Source organism: Cyprinodon tularosa, unplaced genomic scaffold (genome assembly GCF_016077235.1).
Source record: "Cyprinodon tularosa strain WSP-4 unplaced genomic scaffold, ASM1607723v1 ctg794, whole genome shotgun sequence".
NCBI classification, from domain to species: Eukaryota; Metazoa; Chordata; class Actinopteri; order Cyprinodontiformes; family Cyprinodontidae; genus Cyprinodon; species Cyprinodon tularosa.
The window spans coordinates 683,183-700,460 of record NW_024039556.1 but is presented as its reverse complement, the minus strand read 5'-3'; positions in this window follow the sequence as shown (position 1 = coordinate 700,460).

Sequence of the window (17,278 nt, the reverse complement as noted above, 5' to 3'; positions counted from 1 at the left end):
TCTTCCAGCCCGAAAAAAGCAGAAAACTTCTCATCCGCCTCCCTGCACCGAAGGCCTTCATCCAGGTCCATCATTTGAGGCAAAAAGAGCCAAAGTGGGACTATTACAAAACGGAAACAAGCTTGGACCTTGTAGATTTGAACAAGAAAATCTCTCTGTGTGGAACACGTGTGGATTTGATGCCCTTTGTCAGTGTTTATGCAGTGCTTTCTGTGACAGCTCAGCTTTTCAAAATGTTGTAAGGAAGAACGGTGACACTCCCATCTTGCAGCTGGTAAAATCTATAGCTATAGATGGGGTGACCCCAGATATATATTCACAGAGGGCATTGCTGCTTAGTACAATGTTTCAAAATTGCAAACCTTCCAGGCGGCCTGGTTACTACACTATCGATGCTCAGTGTTCTATCTCTGCGCTCATTGGAAGATCAATGAGAAATGTACCCAGCGCTTACCTCTCCAAACACTGCTCCTCACAGCACTGCCAGCTAAACAAGGGAGATACAAGGAAAGTATCGTTTGTTTCACCTGACCTCTCAGTCCTGATGGAATATGGAATGACTCAACTTAAGACCTCAGTGGAAAACGGACTCTTCCTTTCCAAGTCTTTGTGCCGTCAAAAAATACTAAATGAATCAGAATGTCCCGACGAATGTAAAATGGAAGGCGACACCCCAGGAGAAATGCTCTGCATTGGAGATGTTACTCACAGCTACAGCTTTGGGGAAATAGTATGCGTTGACCTGGAACTTGACAACGAAACAGATTTTTCTTTGAGAGAATTTCCATCCAATATGGCTCTACAAGGAAAGACATTCACTTTGAGAGGAGTCATCGCTTTCAGGGGCAGCTCGACCGGAGATTATATTGGACATTATGTTGCATACTGTCGAAGAGCTCCAGATGTGTGGGAGCTTTATGACGACCTGCAGGAAGCAGTGAAGACAGTATCTGAAAACAACAGAATAATACCACATGCAGCGTTATACACGGCAGATGACGAATCTGACCAGAAAGATATTTTTGCCACCATTGAGAAGAAGACTAAACCAAAAAAAGAAAAGTCTCCTGCATTTACTGCTATCAAACGCTTTTTGGGAAATATTGTTCAAGGTAAATGTAGTGCAAATGTTTCACCATCATCATCATCATCATCATCATCATCATCATCATCATCATCATCATTATCATCATCATCATCATCACCATCATCATCACCATCATCATCATCACCATCATCATCATCATCATCATCACCATCATCATCATCATCATCACCATCATCATCATCATCATCACCATCATCATCATCAGATGTGCCAGACGTCTCAGAACCTGAAAAAACATCAACAAAAAATATTAATGTTGGTGGTGGGAAATGTAAGATAAACCAGGAGATTTCATTCACTCAAGACTTGAAATCCAAGCAGAAACCTGAGCCGGAATCAAAGGACAGGCTTCCAAGTATATCGACTGACTTTAATCAGGAAAAAGCAGATAAAAGAGAAAAGGTTCACGCAATGAATACATTAAAGGATGGCAAAGCTAACCGGAAACGGAAACAGGCAGAAATGGAAAACAATCATTCAACGGATAAAGGCATGGTTGAAAACAGTAGGGAACCAATTCTTCCAGCCCGAAAAAAGCAGAAAACTTCTCATCCGCCTCCCTGCACCGAACGCCTTCATGCAGGTCCATCATTTGAGGCAAAAAGAGCCAAAGTGGGACTATTACAAAACGGAAACAAGCTTGGACCTTGTAGATTTGAACAAGAAAATCTCTCAGTGTGGAACACGTGTGGATTTGATGCCCTTTGTCAGTGTTTATGCAGTGCTTTCTGTGACAGCTCAGCTTTTCAAAATGTTGTAAGGAAGAACGGTGACACTCCCATCTTGCAGCTGGTAAAATCTATGGCTATAGATGGGGTGACCCCAGATATATATTTACAGAGGGCATTGCTGCTTAGTACAATATTTCAAACCTTCCAGGTGGAGCCTGGTTACTACACTATCGATGCTCAGTGTTCTATCTCTGCGCTCATTGGAAGATCAATGAGAAATGTACCCAGCGCTTACCTCTCCAAACACTGCTCCTCACAGCACTGCCAGCTAAACAAGGGAGATACAAGGAAAGTATCGTTTGTTTCACCTGACCTCTCAGTCCTGATGGAATATGGAATGACTCAACTTAAGACCTCAGTGGAAAACGGACTCTTCCTTTCCAAGTCTCTGTGCCGTCAAAAAATACTAAATGAATCAGAATGTCCCGACGAATGTAAAATGGAAGGCGACACCCCAGGAGAAATGCTCTGCATTGGAGATGTTACTCACAGCTACAGCTTTGGGGAAATAGTATGCGTTGACCTGGAACTTGACAACGAAACAGATTTTTCTTTGAGAGAATTTCCATCCAATATGGCTCTACAAGGAAAGACATTCACTTTGAGAGGAGTCATCGCTTTCAGGGGCAGCTCGACCGCAGATTATATTGGACATTATGTTGCATACTGTCGAAGAGCTCCAGATGTGTGGGAGCTTTATGACGACCTGCAGGAAGCAGTGAAGACAGTATCTGAAAACAACAGAATAATACCACATGCAGCGTTATACACGGCAGACTGAATGATGCAAATTAACACATTTTTGAGTCTGTCTGTCTGTCTGTCTGTCCATCTATCTGTCCATCTATCTATCTGTCTGTCTGCCTGTCTATCTGTCTGTCTGTCTGTCTGCCTGTCTATCTGTCTGCCTGTCTATCTGTCTGTCTGTCTGTCTGTCTGTCTGTCTGTCTGTCTGTCTGTCTGTCTGTCTGTCTGTCTGTCTGTCTGTCTGTCTGTCTATCTGTCTGTCTGTCTGTCTGTCTGTCTGTCTGTCTGTCTGTCTGTCCATCTATCTGTCTATCTTACTGGTTTTCTCCAGGTACTCTGGTTTTTCCATAAAAAACAAACATTAATCTAAGGGGGTATTTTAAATATTCCACCTCAATGGGACGGTAACTTTAAAAGCAACAAGAACCGTTTCTTCTTTTTTTTTATACCTGTTAATGGGACGCTATGTGTTTGCACCTTGAAGCTTTCTCTCTCTGGTTCTTTTTCCTAAAAAGAGATCACTCTTGACAAACTCTTTAAATAACACTTCGTAACGTACAAGTATAAAATAACCATGAGACATGACAACAGATTTCTATTGTAATCTTACTCAGATCAGAGAAGTTGCTTAGAGTTACAGAAGGCAGCTGCTTACCAACCGGGCTCACGTCTAGTGAAGTGGCCACGATTCACAGTTAGAGAAGCATTCTATCTATCTATCTAACTATTCTATCTATCTATTTAACTATTCTATCTATCTATTTAACTATTCTATCTATCTATTTAACTATTCTATCTATCTATTTAACTATTCTATCTATCTATCTAACTATTCTATCTATCTATCTATCTATCTATCTATCTATCTATCTATCTATCTATCATCTATCTATCTATCATCAGTGGTACTGCCCCCCTTTCTAAATGGTTTAAGGAATGCCTATGCAGCCAATATATTATAAGGCATGAGTGGGCTACTCAGGAAGATCTGCCAAAGAAGCTAAAGTTAAGATTTAGTGCTTATATGGAGAAATATTTAGCTCTGTTATTTGTAATACCTTATTCCCGTGTTGCATCATAGTGCTATTTATGATGACAAATGGAGTTTAAAACTAATTCAAGTCAGTTTTGACATCTCAATGATCTAAAACTGTGTCAGCAATGGCATATTTATAGACACCATCAGGCCCAAAACACTTTAAGACTGATGTTTCATATCTAGGTTCTTGGGGTTGTATTCACCTCAGACACTGCAGTGTTATAAAATATTACCATCATTATTTTAGATTTTTTTTTTCCGCTGATGACCATAAAGACCATAAAGACAACAATTACTGAAAGACATTTGTTGCAGTTGATCACTATCTTAAATGTAATCCCATACAATGTTTAGCTGAATACTGCACTGTAAAATCCAATAGCTACTCTGACTTACATAAATCAGTTAAGTTTACTAGGTTATCAAAAATATGTTGTGATTACTTCGATTTATGAAGTAACAGGTACGTTTAATAATAGCAATGCAAAATACTTAGTGTTTCGAGTGAACATTACTTATTTTAGAGTTAAGCTCACTAGCAATCAGTGTTACTTCAACTGCGCATTCTAAGAAGAAGAAGTACGCATGTTTAGTCTTCTTCTGCTGCTTGTCTCCCGCTCCGCAACCCAACAGGATTAAGGATATTCTGCTTCCTGCGTTTTCGCCATCCTGTTCATTTTAGCAAACATTAAGGTAAGTCGTTAAGAAAGTATGTATATGAAAGTGTTTCATATGTCTACTGCTACGAGCGTTAGCTTTCGCTAGCAAACGATAGCATAGCTGGCTAGCTACCAACACAACCTGTTCAGGCCATGCTAGGGCGTGTTTGGGCGGTGTCCCAACATCTTCCTGTAGTGAGTTTAACATTTTCACACCGTTTCAAAGACAAGGCTGATTCCCTTCCTAGCTTCCGACTCGACTTTGGTTTAAAATAGAGTTTTAAACCAAAATTTAGAACATTGTTTTCTTTTTGTTTTTAACAGAGAGCTATAATTTTCTTTGAGCATGCAGATTAATTTAAAAGAAGTTTCTTATTTTTGAACCCATTATCCTTTAATAAATATCTGATCTTTTATTTATTTTTCTCTTTTTTACATCTGGACCAAAAACACAGCAGGTCCCATTGTAAAAAACCCCCCATAAAACTTGAATAAACTTTGAATATGACTTCCCGTCAAAAATAAAAATAGTGGAAACCGGTTAAATCTCAATGTAGCTGAAGGATGCAAACACCCTGCATATACAAGGATTTACAGCAAATTCAAAATGAGGCACGAGAATTTAAAAATTAGACTATCAAGCAGAAAACACAGGAAAGAAAAAACCCTGCGAAGCAGTAAGGCTGCAATCACTGACAATTGAGAGCAGCTCAGTGCAAACAAACTGCACAAACAAAACCTGCTGTGAGGAGATAAATGACGCTAACTCACAGAATATAGGGAAATACTGCAAGTACACAAAACATTTGCAAGGTGAGATAAGATTCAATTCAATTCAGTTTACTGATATAGCGCCAATTCACAACACGTCATCTCAAGGCACTTTACAGTTCACCAGATCATCCAGTCAGATTGAAAGTTTTCTAAGGAAAACCAGTTAATTGCATCGACTCGTCTGGAAGGCAGTCCCTCTAATTATGCTTTTAGCGACAGTGGAGAGAAAAAACTCTCTTTTCACAGGAAGAAACTTCCAGCAGAACCAGGCTTTATTTCTGAAGAAAAAAATACTGTAATTCAGTTCAGTTTATTTCTATAGCACCAATTCACAACATGTCATCTCAAGACACTTTCCAGTTCACCAGATCATCCAGTCAGATTGAAGTTTTTTAAGGAAAACCAGTTGATTGCATCGACTCATTGACTCGAAGGTAATCCGTCACACCAAGCAAGCTTGTAGCGAAGGTGGAGAGGAAAAACTCAGTTTGAACAGGAAGAAACCTCCAGCAGAACCAGGCTCAGTGTGAGCGGCCATCTGCTGAGGCCGACTGAGGTTAAAGCAGACAGAAGCAGACAGAAAACACTGCATGAAAAGTGAAATTTTCGTCCCCGTAAACCCCCGTAAACTCCCGCAGATCTGCCTGATTTTCGTCAGTTTCCGACAATTTGCAACCCGTGCTTGTCCGCGTTTGTCGTGCCACAAATTGTCGGAAACGGACAGTGACGTAGGTGGAGAGCGATCAGCTGTACTAATGGCCCTAATTAGCATATGAATGCAGCAAACCCGCGCGGCTGGCCAGGTCTGGCTTGAATAACCTTCTCAGTATTGGCTGAAACCACTATTCTCAAACAAATGAAATCGCTCGTGATTGGCAGCAAAACCACACGTGGCCACGCCAGGCTTTAATTTTCTTACTGAGTATTGGACGGAACCACTTCTTTTTAAACAAGTGAAGTCGCTCGTGATTGGTTGGCATATATATATATTTACATATATATATTTATTCATATATATATATATATATTTATTCATTTATATATATATATATTCATATATTTATTCATTCATATATTTATTCATTCATATGCTGTGTATTTATGTTATCCTACACTACTACACAATTATTATGCTACCATCAAGGACATGAATGAATTTATACAGGAAATGAAGATTTGCCAGGAAGCTGTTTATGCAAAGAAAGAGCTTTATTAAAACACACACAACTATATACAACGCGTATCCAAACACATGCGTATCTAAAAATTACAACTCCGTGAACGGTCCGTTTGCTTCCTCGGGGTTGGAGGTAACAGGCAGCATTCCCTCCGAGGCAGGTCCGATGTGCAGACGCCTACTGTGCGTGGCCCTGTACTTCGGCATCGCTTCTAACCGGGACTGCAGCTTAACACAGAGTTCAGTGAGATCCGGCCTACGAAATGGCGGCGACCGTACAATCCATCCAGAGACACCGCCGACGACGCCATCTTCTTCGTCGGACATGAGGTCGACGGTGGCGGACTTACAGAGTTCCACTTCCTCATCTGCCAGCACACTCTGCCTCGCCTTCAGCAGCTGAAAAAAAAAAACATGAATCAGCGCACTGCATATGGACACAACACATCTATCAATGCACCCGAAAAATAGTCACCAAATAAAGTCTTACCCTCTTTCGTCTGTCAGATAGCCTGGCGGCCTCCGCACGTAGCGTGCTAGCTAGCAGCGTGTATCTGAAGCTCCTGCATACCGTCTCATAATACGTCTTACAGGCAGCTGGAAAACAATTAAATGAGAGTGGGATGAATAAAAAAATTAAAAAAATCAAACGCAAGTCACAGTAACAAGGAAGGAGAAAACATTAAAACAAGTCACTTACACACAATGTCGTCTTTATCAACATCGTGCAAATCCGAGCAAATAGGAGGTCACCGCCTCATTGTGAGGCGACTGTAGTCTGTGAAAAAAAAAAAGTACAGCTATGGTCGGTATCCATCCGTATCCATGTCCTTTTACCGCAGAATGAAAGCATATTCTTTAAACCTTACCCCTGCCGGTTCATAGCGCCTGCAATTAGTCTCCGAGTTGTTAAGACGGCATAATGCTTCCTGTGAATCACAAAAAATACACTTTAGTAAAGCTTTAGGCTAGGCTGCTTTTAGCTTACCTAGCTAGGCTAGGCTGTCTTTAGCTTGCCTAGCTAAGCTAGGCTGCTTTTAGCATAGCTACCAGTAATCGAACAAATATTTACCGCTAGCGTGGCGTTGTGCACCCGTCTTCTCTTCCTCGAGTTCGTATATCCCGCAAAGTTGCTCGACTGCAGATAGGGTGGCCAGATGTCCGGCTTTAGGGCGGACAGTCCGGATTTTCATTGCACTGTCCGGCGTTGCACCCAGCCGGACGTGTATTTGTCCTCCTTTACCCCCAGATTCCACATACTCCGTCAGCGCTCCGCCCCGCTCACGTACGGAGTACTTGTCTGTCTTCTTCTTCTTCTTGTCGAGTTTTATGGCGGTTGGCAACAAACTGTTAGTAGCATTACCGCCACTTACTGGTATGGAGTGTGGTTCGTGATGGTTTAAATATTGATCCTGATACATTCTACCCTAACTTCTTCTAAACATACATTCACACATTCACACTTAAAAATATAAACATATTTGTACACAGCTTTGTATATCATTCCTTCACTCACAAACACACTTACTATAATTAAATTCTATGGAATAATTTCGTTTTCTTTAGAAATCGAATAATTATTTGTATGTGTTTACTCCCTAAATTTTTCCTCAGTATATCTAATAAATTAACCTTCTCCTTAATGTCTTCAAACTCTCTTCTCATATATCTTCTCTCTTTTTCATATTTATGACATTCTAATATAACATGTTCTATGGTTTCATATTTATCACAGAAATCACATTTGCCCGTTTTATGTTTTTGTATTTTAAAAAGTGTATGATTAAGTCCTGTATGACCAAATCTTAACCTTGTTATCACTCTTTCATCCTTTCTATTTCTTCTTCCATTTCTTCTTTCTCCTACCATCTTCTGAATTTTATAAAACCATCTTCCTGTTTTATCTTCATCCCACCTTTTTTGCCAAATTTCCATAAGTTTCTCTTTAATAATACTCTTTCCTTCTGATTTACTTATTTTAACTATAAAACTAATAGAATGTTTAATTGCCCTTTTTGCCATTTTATCTGCCCTCTCGTTTCCTTCCACCCCAATATGTGCTGGAACCCACACAAATGTAACTATCAGCCCCATGTTTCGTATTCTGAACAGTGTATGATTTATTTCTAATAAAATGTCCATCCTACTATCTGTATTACTTGTCTGTCATGTAAATCAATGAGAGCTGTTCCACATCCTCCGCTCGTCACCGCCCACGTACGTCTTCTCCGTCCTTCACCGTCAAAATACGGAGCTGAGCTATTTTTTGCTCCCCTCCGGTCCGTCCAGATCAAGACCCGCTATTGCAATCGCACCAAACAGAAAAAAGAATGTAGAGAAGACCCGGTTTGTCAAATTAAATTATAGTAAAAACAGATCGGTATCTAGAAATTAGAGCATAGTTTGTATATATTCCCAAAAACTAAAACAATAAATTTAGATTTTATTTCCTGGCAAAACATTCAATTCGGTTTATCCATTAAAGAAAAAAAAATTTGGAATTTTTAATCAATATTCTAATAATTGTAACAAAGTATTATATCCATAAATGTCGCTATGCAAAATGCTCCCTCTCAATCTCTGCTCTCAAAAATGAACTTTCCCTTTTCAAAAGATGTCTGAGAAAGATGCAGAATTTAAATGCAATTAAATTGTTTGAGTTAATTGAAGAATTTCAGTTGGTAGTCCCCACTGATTAATTTACTTTAACTACTATTATTATTTTATTTATTTTTATTTATTTTATTTTATTTTATACTTTGTTCCAGCCTGTGCATTTAATTTTATTTTTCAAAAGCAGGAGTTGTGATATTTCTTCTTGTATTGGAATATTTGTTATTGACTTGTTATTTGAGATTGTTATTGTTTTCTTATATATTCAATAACAAACAAAAAAAAAAGTGGAAATCTAAAAAAAAAAATTAACCATTACAGCCAACTGATTCTGAGTAAAACTAATTTTTGAAGTAAATTATTTTGTGTATTTTTTTTACATAACATTTGCATACACAGTAATCTAGCGTACTTTAATTAAATAAATCAATTCAAGCTACCATCTATTTGGGGGATATTTATTGCCACACTTTGGGCCACTTAATACCAATTTAGCATGCTGACCTATGTCCTTATGACCACAGTGTACCAATCTTCTCATGGCTACTTCCAACAGGATAATGCGCCATGTTATAAAGTGAATCATCTCAGAATCATTTCTTGAAACTTTTCCACTTAAGTAATTGTGAATTGAGCATATTGACAGACAACATTTTATTTTTTATCTTAAATGCAAATTTAAAAAAAAATAATTACTGCTCTAAATGTATTGCTCTGTCAGCTAAAGATCTGTTTTTGTCTCTATACTTTAATTAAATAAATCAATTCAAGCTAAAATGTAAGAGGCTATACTGAGCCTGATCTCTTTGTATCAGAGATTTTCTTACCCAGGGTTGCAGGGGGGGGGTAAAACCCCCCCTGCAACCCTGGTTTGCATTTGTATAGCTCACAGCATGTTCATTTACATGTTAAAGCCTCCCCTAGAATTCCATGGGGGGGAGGCATGGGGGGAACACTGCCTAAGAAATTCCACGTCAATTTCTGACAATTTACGGGAGTTTTCGTCGAAGCCTGCAAATTGCCGTATACTGCCGCTAACCTGAAGTTCCACGACAATCTACAGTGCCGTATATTGACGAAAATCCCACTTTTCATGCAGTGAAAAGAAGCAGAGATAGAAAAGGCAGATTAAAAGGGAAATGTGAAAACCTGTCCAATATGGGTTTAAAATGACAAATCCAGATCAAAAATAAGACCAAGGTTTTTATTGTAATATCTAAGACCAATTTGATGCCATCCAAATTAATAGACTGAATTATAAGCATCTTTTTAATCACCTGTTTGTCAACGTAATTTTCTACTTGAGGAACAAGACAATTTACATTTAAAATAAGAAAAGACTATTACATTGTCTTATTTCAAGTGCATTTTATCTAATTATCTTATTCTAAGAGTAAAAACATTCATTCCATTGGCAAATCATCTTATTTAGCTGCTCAAATTGAAGGCAAACACAGTTATTTTAAGAAGTCTTTACTTATTTCTGGAGTCTTTTGCAGTGTAAAACCATTAATATTCATCTAAAAATGTAAATAATTTGAGTCATTATCAAAAAATCATGGAAAACAGACTGAATTTAAGCTGATGAGCTATTCCTATTGTTTATTTCTCTAAAACTATAGTGACCTTGTACCAGACAGTGATATGAACAACTGGATGAAAACATAAAATTATACATTTTTGTCATGACTGTGTTCATTTATGGGACTTTATCTTTAGGTAAAATACCAACCCAGCAGTTAAAAGAGGAGCAGTCTGTAAGGAACTCCCAGGATATTTTTTTTAAAGTTTTGCCCAAAATGAGCACCTTTATATGTGCTTTAGAATGGCTTAGTCTCCATTCAAACCAGGTTTAAAGCCTTGCAGGGCAGCATAAAGCCCACTGCCAACATTAAGACACAAAAAAGAAAGAAAATAACAAACAGTCAGTTCAGGTGTTTTATAAAATATGTGAATCAGGAAATTGTCTATAAACCAAACTGAATGATTGTTGTTATCTACTTTAAAAAAACACTTTAGGTTTTAAAATGGAACATTTTTCTTTTTTGTTTTATTTTAAAATTTAATATATAACATGGATGCATAAAACATTAATTTTATGTCAGTGTTAAATTCAGTTTAAAGTAACAGATTATAGTTAAAATTTCTCTGGACCTTCACTAATGTTCTGCTCTCTCTGCTTTTTCTCATAGTAGCTTCATCTGGTCTGTTCCTGTTTGGCTGTGACTCCATCCTGGAGAGAAATATCAGCTGTGCTGCTGCAATCAACACCTTTGTTTATAGATGCTGGAGATTGGCCTGTTTTCCAGTGTAGTCCTGTTTCTCTGACTGTGACTAACTGGATGTGCTCTCTTCATCCTCTGACATGGGAGCTGGCTCAGAGCTTGTGTGTCTGGCTGTGTTTCCTGGACGGGGCCGCCTTTTACAGCTGCTTATTGTATCTCTGCTTCTGTCTCCTTGAACCCCAGTCGGCCTCAGCAGACGGCCGCTCACACTGAGCCTGGTTCTAATGGAGGCTTCTTCCTGTTAAAAGGGAGTTTTTCCTCTCCACTGTCGCTACAAGCATGCTTAGTGTGAGGGATTGAATTCAACTGGTTTTCTTTAGATAGAAAACTTTTAATCAATTTTACTGGATGATCTGATGAACTGTAAAGAGCCTTGAGATGACGTGTGTTGTGAATTGGCGCTATAGAGATAAACTGAATTGAATCGAATTGAATTACTGGGTTTTGATTTTTTTATTTGGACCCCACTGATTTTTAATTGGTTACCCGCTCTAGGATCAGACAAGCTTTTATTTATGAGCCAAGTCTCTTCTTAGGTGTGGTCTCTGAATTACATTAAGCATGAAATGGAAGAACCTTCTCCTAAAAAGCCATGCTGGATTCACATTTTCTTTGCTAATCTTTTCTCCAAACCCTCTGAGAATGTAGCACAGTCAGGTAAGCATTCTTCAGCTTTCATATTCGATACATGCAGCTACAGCTCAAACTGTACAACAAAACATTTAAAAGTTTACAGCTCATGATGTATGTTCTCACACTGTGCGGCCCGACGCTCAGATGCGACCTCACGACGACCAACTGAATTTCAAACATCTTTGCGACCGGTGATCGCCCCTCGTTACCCTCTGTGTACTACACCGTGCAGGATGCACCATCAGCCTTAAACTCAATCGAATAAATTCTCGCACGACTGGAAAATTGGCCCGAAAACGGCCAAAAACCGTACAGTGTGTGCTGGCTTTAGAGTTACAATAGTATGGCTTAGACTCAAGGATATCGTGTGTTAGATTGGTCAACCATTACAGGAGGGTGCACATTTGCATTCTAGCGACACACACACACACCCGCCCACCCACACACACACGGAGAATTTAGAGAAGCCGATTAACCTAACAGTCCAGTTTTTGGACTGTGGGAGGAAGCCAGAGTACACATGCTCAGGGAGAACATGCAAACTCCATTGTAAATGTATCCATGATGATGCAGACAGTTTATTGATGTAATTCATTGATACGTAATTGATATATGTATATATGGTTATTTACATATCAATGAATTATTGTAAATATGATTGTATCTTTATATTGTTTTCTTGAGTGACACATGGTTTGATTTATTTATGATTATTCTCATGATTATATCTACAAGCTTGTTCTTGCGCTGTTTTGAGAAGACGTTATTTCACTAACATCCGTCTTGGGTTACCATGGAAACAAACACCAACGTCCGTCTTTCATGGAAATCAACGGAGGTTTTTCACATTACTCACAAACATTATAAGCTGAAGTTTGTTGAGTAAAAACCAAGGACAGCATCAAGGACAATCACCTTTTAATTCACGGATAATTCCCTCATTGTGGCATGCAGCCTACGAGTTTTCACGGCGCTAATGAAGATTTGGAGGCTTCATTAAATCAGTTCAAGAAATCCATTTGTGCTCGTCGTGCCTGGGGGGATTTATACCCATGCAGAAAGATCCTGGGCCAGGAATCAAACCCGCAACCTTCTTGTTGCTACCCACTGCGCCACTGAGCAGCACATATTTTAGTATATATATCCTAATATTATTTCTTCATATTTTTTCATATTGAATTTGGAAATGAGTATTCAGCACAAGTAACTTTAGTTCACCATAGCAACATATTTTCATAGGTTCTTAGAACCATTCTAATGCTACGTTCAGACAGTTAGCAGCAGAAGCAGCTAAATGCGCCATCTGTTTTATTTTTGATGCTTGTACAAGTTTAGTTCTGACGCGCGGCTGAAGCATCGCTTTGCAGTCGAAAAGTGGGTCTGATGTGCGTTGGGCAGAGTTGCGCTATCCTTCCTTGCCTGTAACAATGGCGGCTATATTTACTGTGGTTGCAGGCACCAGAATAATAAAATCTAACATATTTAGCCGACAGGGTTCTATATTTTAAGTTAATTTAGGCGTTAATAAACTGTTTTAAGAGGAGTGATCATGGCGCTCTGCATCAGCAGTGCTGTGTCTGTCTCCCTGCCAGCTCCCAGATCAGAAGCAGAATAAAGGGTCATGTAAAGCTATTGGTTAAACTTCACAAGTTTTTTATCAGAAGATTGGTCCGTAATGGAGCCTGGCAGGTGAATGAAGACCGATTATAAAGTTTTAAATTGAAAATATATTAATATTCAAAACAAATGAAAACAATATAAACAGTCAGATGAGGACAACATAAAATAAACAATGACAAATAATTTACAGGTTTTATACTTTCAGTCCTTCACAATTCCAAATGATCCTTAAATTGGGATCTGTTTCAAAGGGGGAAAAATTAGTTCTATTTAAGCTTCCAGTTTTCCTTAGAAAGAAAACATTGAATCAGTTTAACTGGATGATCTGGTTAAATTGTAAAGTGCCTTGAGATGACATGTTGTGAATTGGCACTATGGAAATAAACTGAACTGAATCAAAGCAGTTCAGGTGTCATGAATGATGGAAACAAAGTCAAATAAATGGAGACAGTCTGACTAATTTCTGCTCTTTATTTATGTTTATCAATTCATCAAGTTTAGATGTGATTAGAAGGGAGTTACTCAGAGGAGCTCCAATTTAAGAAATACAGGTTAATAAAAGGATTTTATGTTGTAATTATGCAGATTCCTTACTAACTTACAGGCAACATAGTTTTCCTGTTTTGTTTTGTTTTTATTTGTGATGGAAAAAATAAAATGCTCAAGTTATAATAAAATAGTTTTTCATTTTATAATCAGTTATTGTACGATCCACTTTTGGGCAACAATCAATACTGAGAGGGGAACTCATGGTAGGACAAAAAGCACAACAAGTCGAAAAAGGTTGGGAATCACTGCCAATGAGGATGATCCTCTCTGCCCCCCCAAAATGTTTGTGCCTCTATGGTTTTAAATAAAAATACAGAAAATGCGTATTTCAGTGTAAGGTCTTCAGTCTCCTGCATATCACTGCCCTTTAAACAGGCCTAACAAGCATGATTTGAAATCACCTATCAGGGATCATTGGGACAAAGATAGGAAAACTATAACGATTCAATATATGTACAGACACATCAAAAGCAGATTGCTCTGCGAGAAGCCTGCTTTTCTCTGCTCAAATGGACAGAAAATAGCTGTGGTCACAATCTTAGAAGTAGAAGCCCATTCTCCCAGTCTTTCTGAGTGTGTGTGTGTTTTGAAAGCACTTATTAATCTCTCTATGGCCTTTCACTGTCTTATAAAATCCTGATTGTGTGTCATTGTTTGGGCTTCATTTATTTGAACACACACCCTGTAATCATGCTTGCAAATACACAGATTTTAAAAAATGAGCTGCCATTTTCATCATGGTACTAACAAAGTGCATTTGAAATCACTCTGACTTCCCCTGAGCTTAGCCATCAGCGCTCACACAATACCAATCAGCAGAAAAAGTGACGGCTTCAAAGCTTGAAGCTTGACTACATTAATAATATAATAAAACAGCAAATTGAATGTGTGGGCTAAGGGGTGTAGAGAAAGAGTGTCTTGAAATCCTCCAAAGACATCCGTCTTTGTTCCTGACTCTTGTTTCTTTTTCATGATGACTCATTGAAAGTGAAGGCTAATGACAAAATAGCAGGCTAATTCCTGTAATTATCTGTGTTTGTCAGTGGAAATGTGCGAATGACAGTAGTTCTTTCTCTGATCTTTAAGCCAGTTGCTTCGAGGGTGGCATTGTTACTAACAAAGCATTCATAGACAGGTCATGAATTAGCGATGCATAAATGTAGTTGGCGAGAGAAAAATAGCTCCCCCGAGGAATGCTTATACAACAAACGTGACCCCTTGCAGTAAGCTGGGAAGCTTCTTTTTTCTCGTCTCGATCCATTTAGCAATAGCTGAGAAGCTCACAGGATCGCCACTAAGGTAAGCAAAGGTGATTGGCAAACATACAGACTCTTCAATGAAACCAAAAAGTTAGATTTATTCTTTTATGCATCATGTGCATTGTTACTTTATTAGCCAGATAGAGAGAGTAGATGGCCTTCCTTCACATTGTGGATGTCACTGTGTGTAAGCGGGTCATCTAAATAGGACAGCTTTCTTGTCTTTTAAAGATACACAGGATATGGGCACATCTTGGAGCCGGACTGATAGAGGAGAGCTATCTGTAATCCTTGTGCATGCGTGTCAGTTTCTGATACGGACAGCTAAGCATCCATCTGGTGCAACACATAGGGCCGGATTTATCAAGACCCAATTTTGCGTGCAGAAATTTGCGCTCGCAAACTGGAATTTTGCGCGAGGGACTAAACCATGGTTTGCGGGTGATTTAACAAGAGTGATTGCGTAACTGGTGGCAGGTGCAAAACTGTTGGAGACGCCCTATTTAAATGATGGTCTTGCGCGTTTTGTGGTTTGTGCAAAGTAGTTTGTAGTTTCTACAAACTAGTGCATTAAGAAATTTAAATCTTACAGTGACCCCCCAACAAAAAAAAAAAAAAAAAAAATATATATATATATATATATATATATATATATATATATATATATATATATATATATATATATATATATATATATATAAAGAAAAAACTTTGGCAACTTTGAATTTCTACTTCACTGCAGTAAAAAAAAGAAAACAACAAAAAAAACAAAACAGGTGTTTTGTATTGGCCTGTAGAAAAATGCACATACCAAATGGCTCACAAGAAGTGACTGTGGATGAGATTACTACGCGTACGCATCCCCGCAGCATTGGCATGTTGCTAGACAGGCGCAGGGGGAGAACCCCGACCCCGTCAGACAGAACGTCGGACAGCAATTCTGAAAAACAAGATTGGGAGATCCCAGATGCAAAAAAGTGCAATGTTGCAAGGAGTTTTGTGATATCTGGTATTGCGTGGGTCCTCCTTGTGCCTGGCTCCAAATCCATTCGGAGTTCCCCCAACAGCTCCAACATGGCAATGCTGGATAAACGATATGTTTTGATGATTGTTTCCTCCTTCATTCCAAAAATATTCACACGGAGTGAAAAAACGCGTTCTCTGCGTCTCCTTGCTTCATTTCCATGTCTCCTTCTTGCGACAATAACCGCTGCCATGTGTGCGCAATTAAGCATACAGACCATTTGCACCTTCTTTTGAAACGTGTTAAATATAGAGTCAGATACCGTTAGCAAAATTGCTTTCAGGTTTGATTAATCACTTTGCGAGTGCTAAATTAATATATTTACATGTTCTCCTCCCACAAGACGCACTTTTGCGTGTAAACGCCCCATATTGCATATTCATTGCAGAAAAAGTACTAAATGGATAAGAGGCGTTATTTAGCACGTTTTAAAGACCAAATCCTTTTAGCACGCTGTTGATAGATCAGTTTGTACATTTTTTAGCGTGCGCAGTGAAATAGCTCACGTTTTTATACATGCAAAGCTTTGTTAGATCCGGCCCAGAGACTCATGAGCTATAAGAAGCAGGAGATGACCTTGTTCGGGGCTCAATCTTTGCCTGACGCTCACGGACGTGATTTTTGTGCCCACAGCTGTGCAAGCTCAAAGTATTTTCTCTGTCCTGTAACAACCTGATCTGGACTAAACTTTTTTACTCCTGTTTTTATAGTCCTTTTTTATATGGTTTTAGCCAGTTTGAGTTAAGAGTAGTAAGTAACTTGCTCCCAGGAATAAAACTGGAAGGGAAGTCCTGAGGCACAATTGCCTTCAAGGGGACATAATTTCCTCATTTAACAGTTAACAACGTAAAAAAAACTTAGCGATGGTCTGAAAAAGGCTAGGAAGGGCCAACACTTAGTGAGTTTATAGATTTATTGACTGAGGAGGATAAAGGAATGAAAGAATGAGGGAGGAAGAGATGAGGGTTGAAAGATTAGGGGGGTTGGGGGTGACCGACATCAGAAGGCGTGAATATCTGTGTGTGGGGGAATGATCTCCCAGGGAATTTGGTTCTGGTTC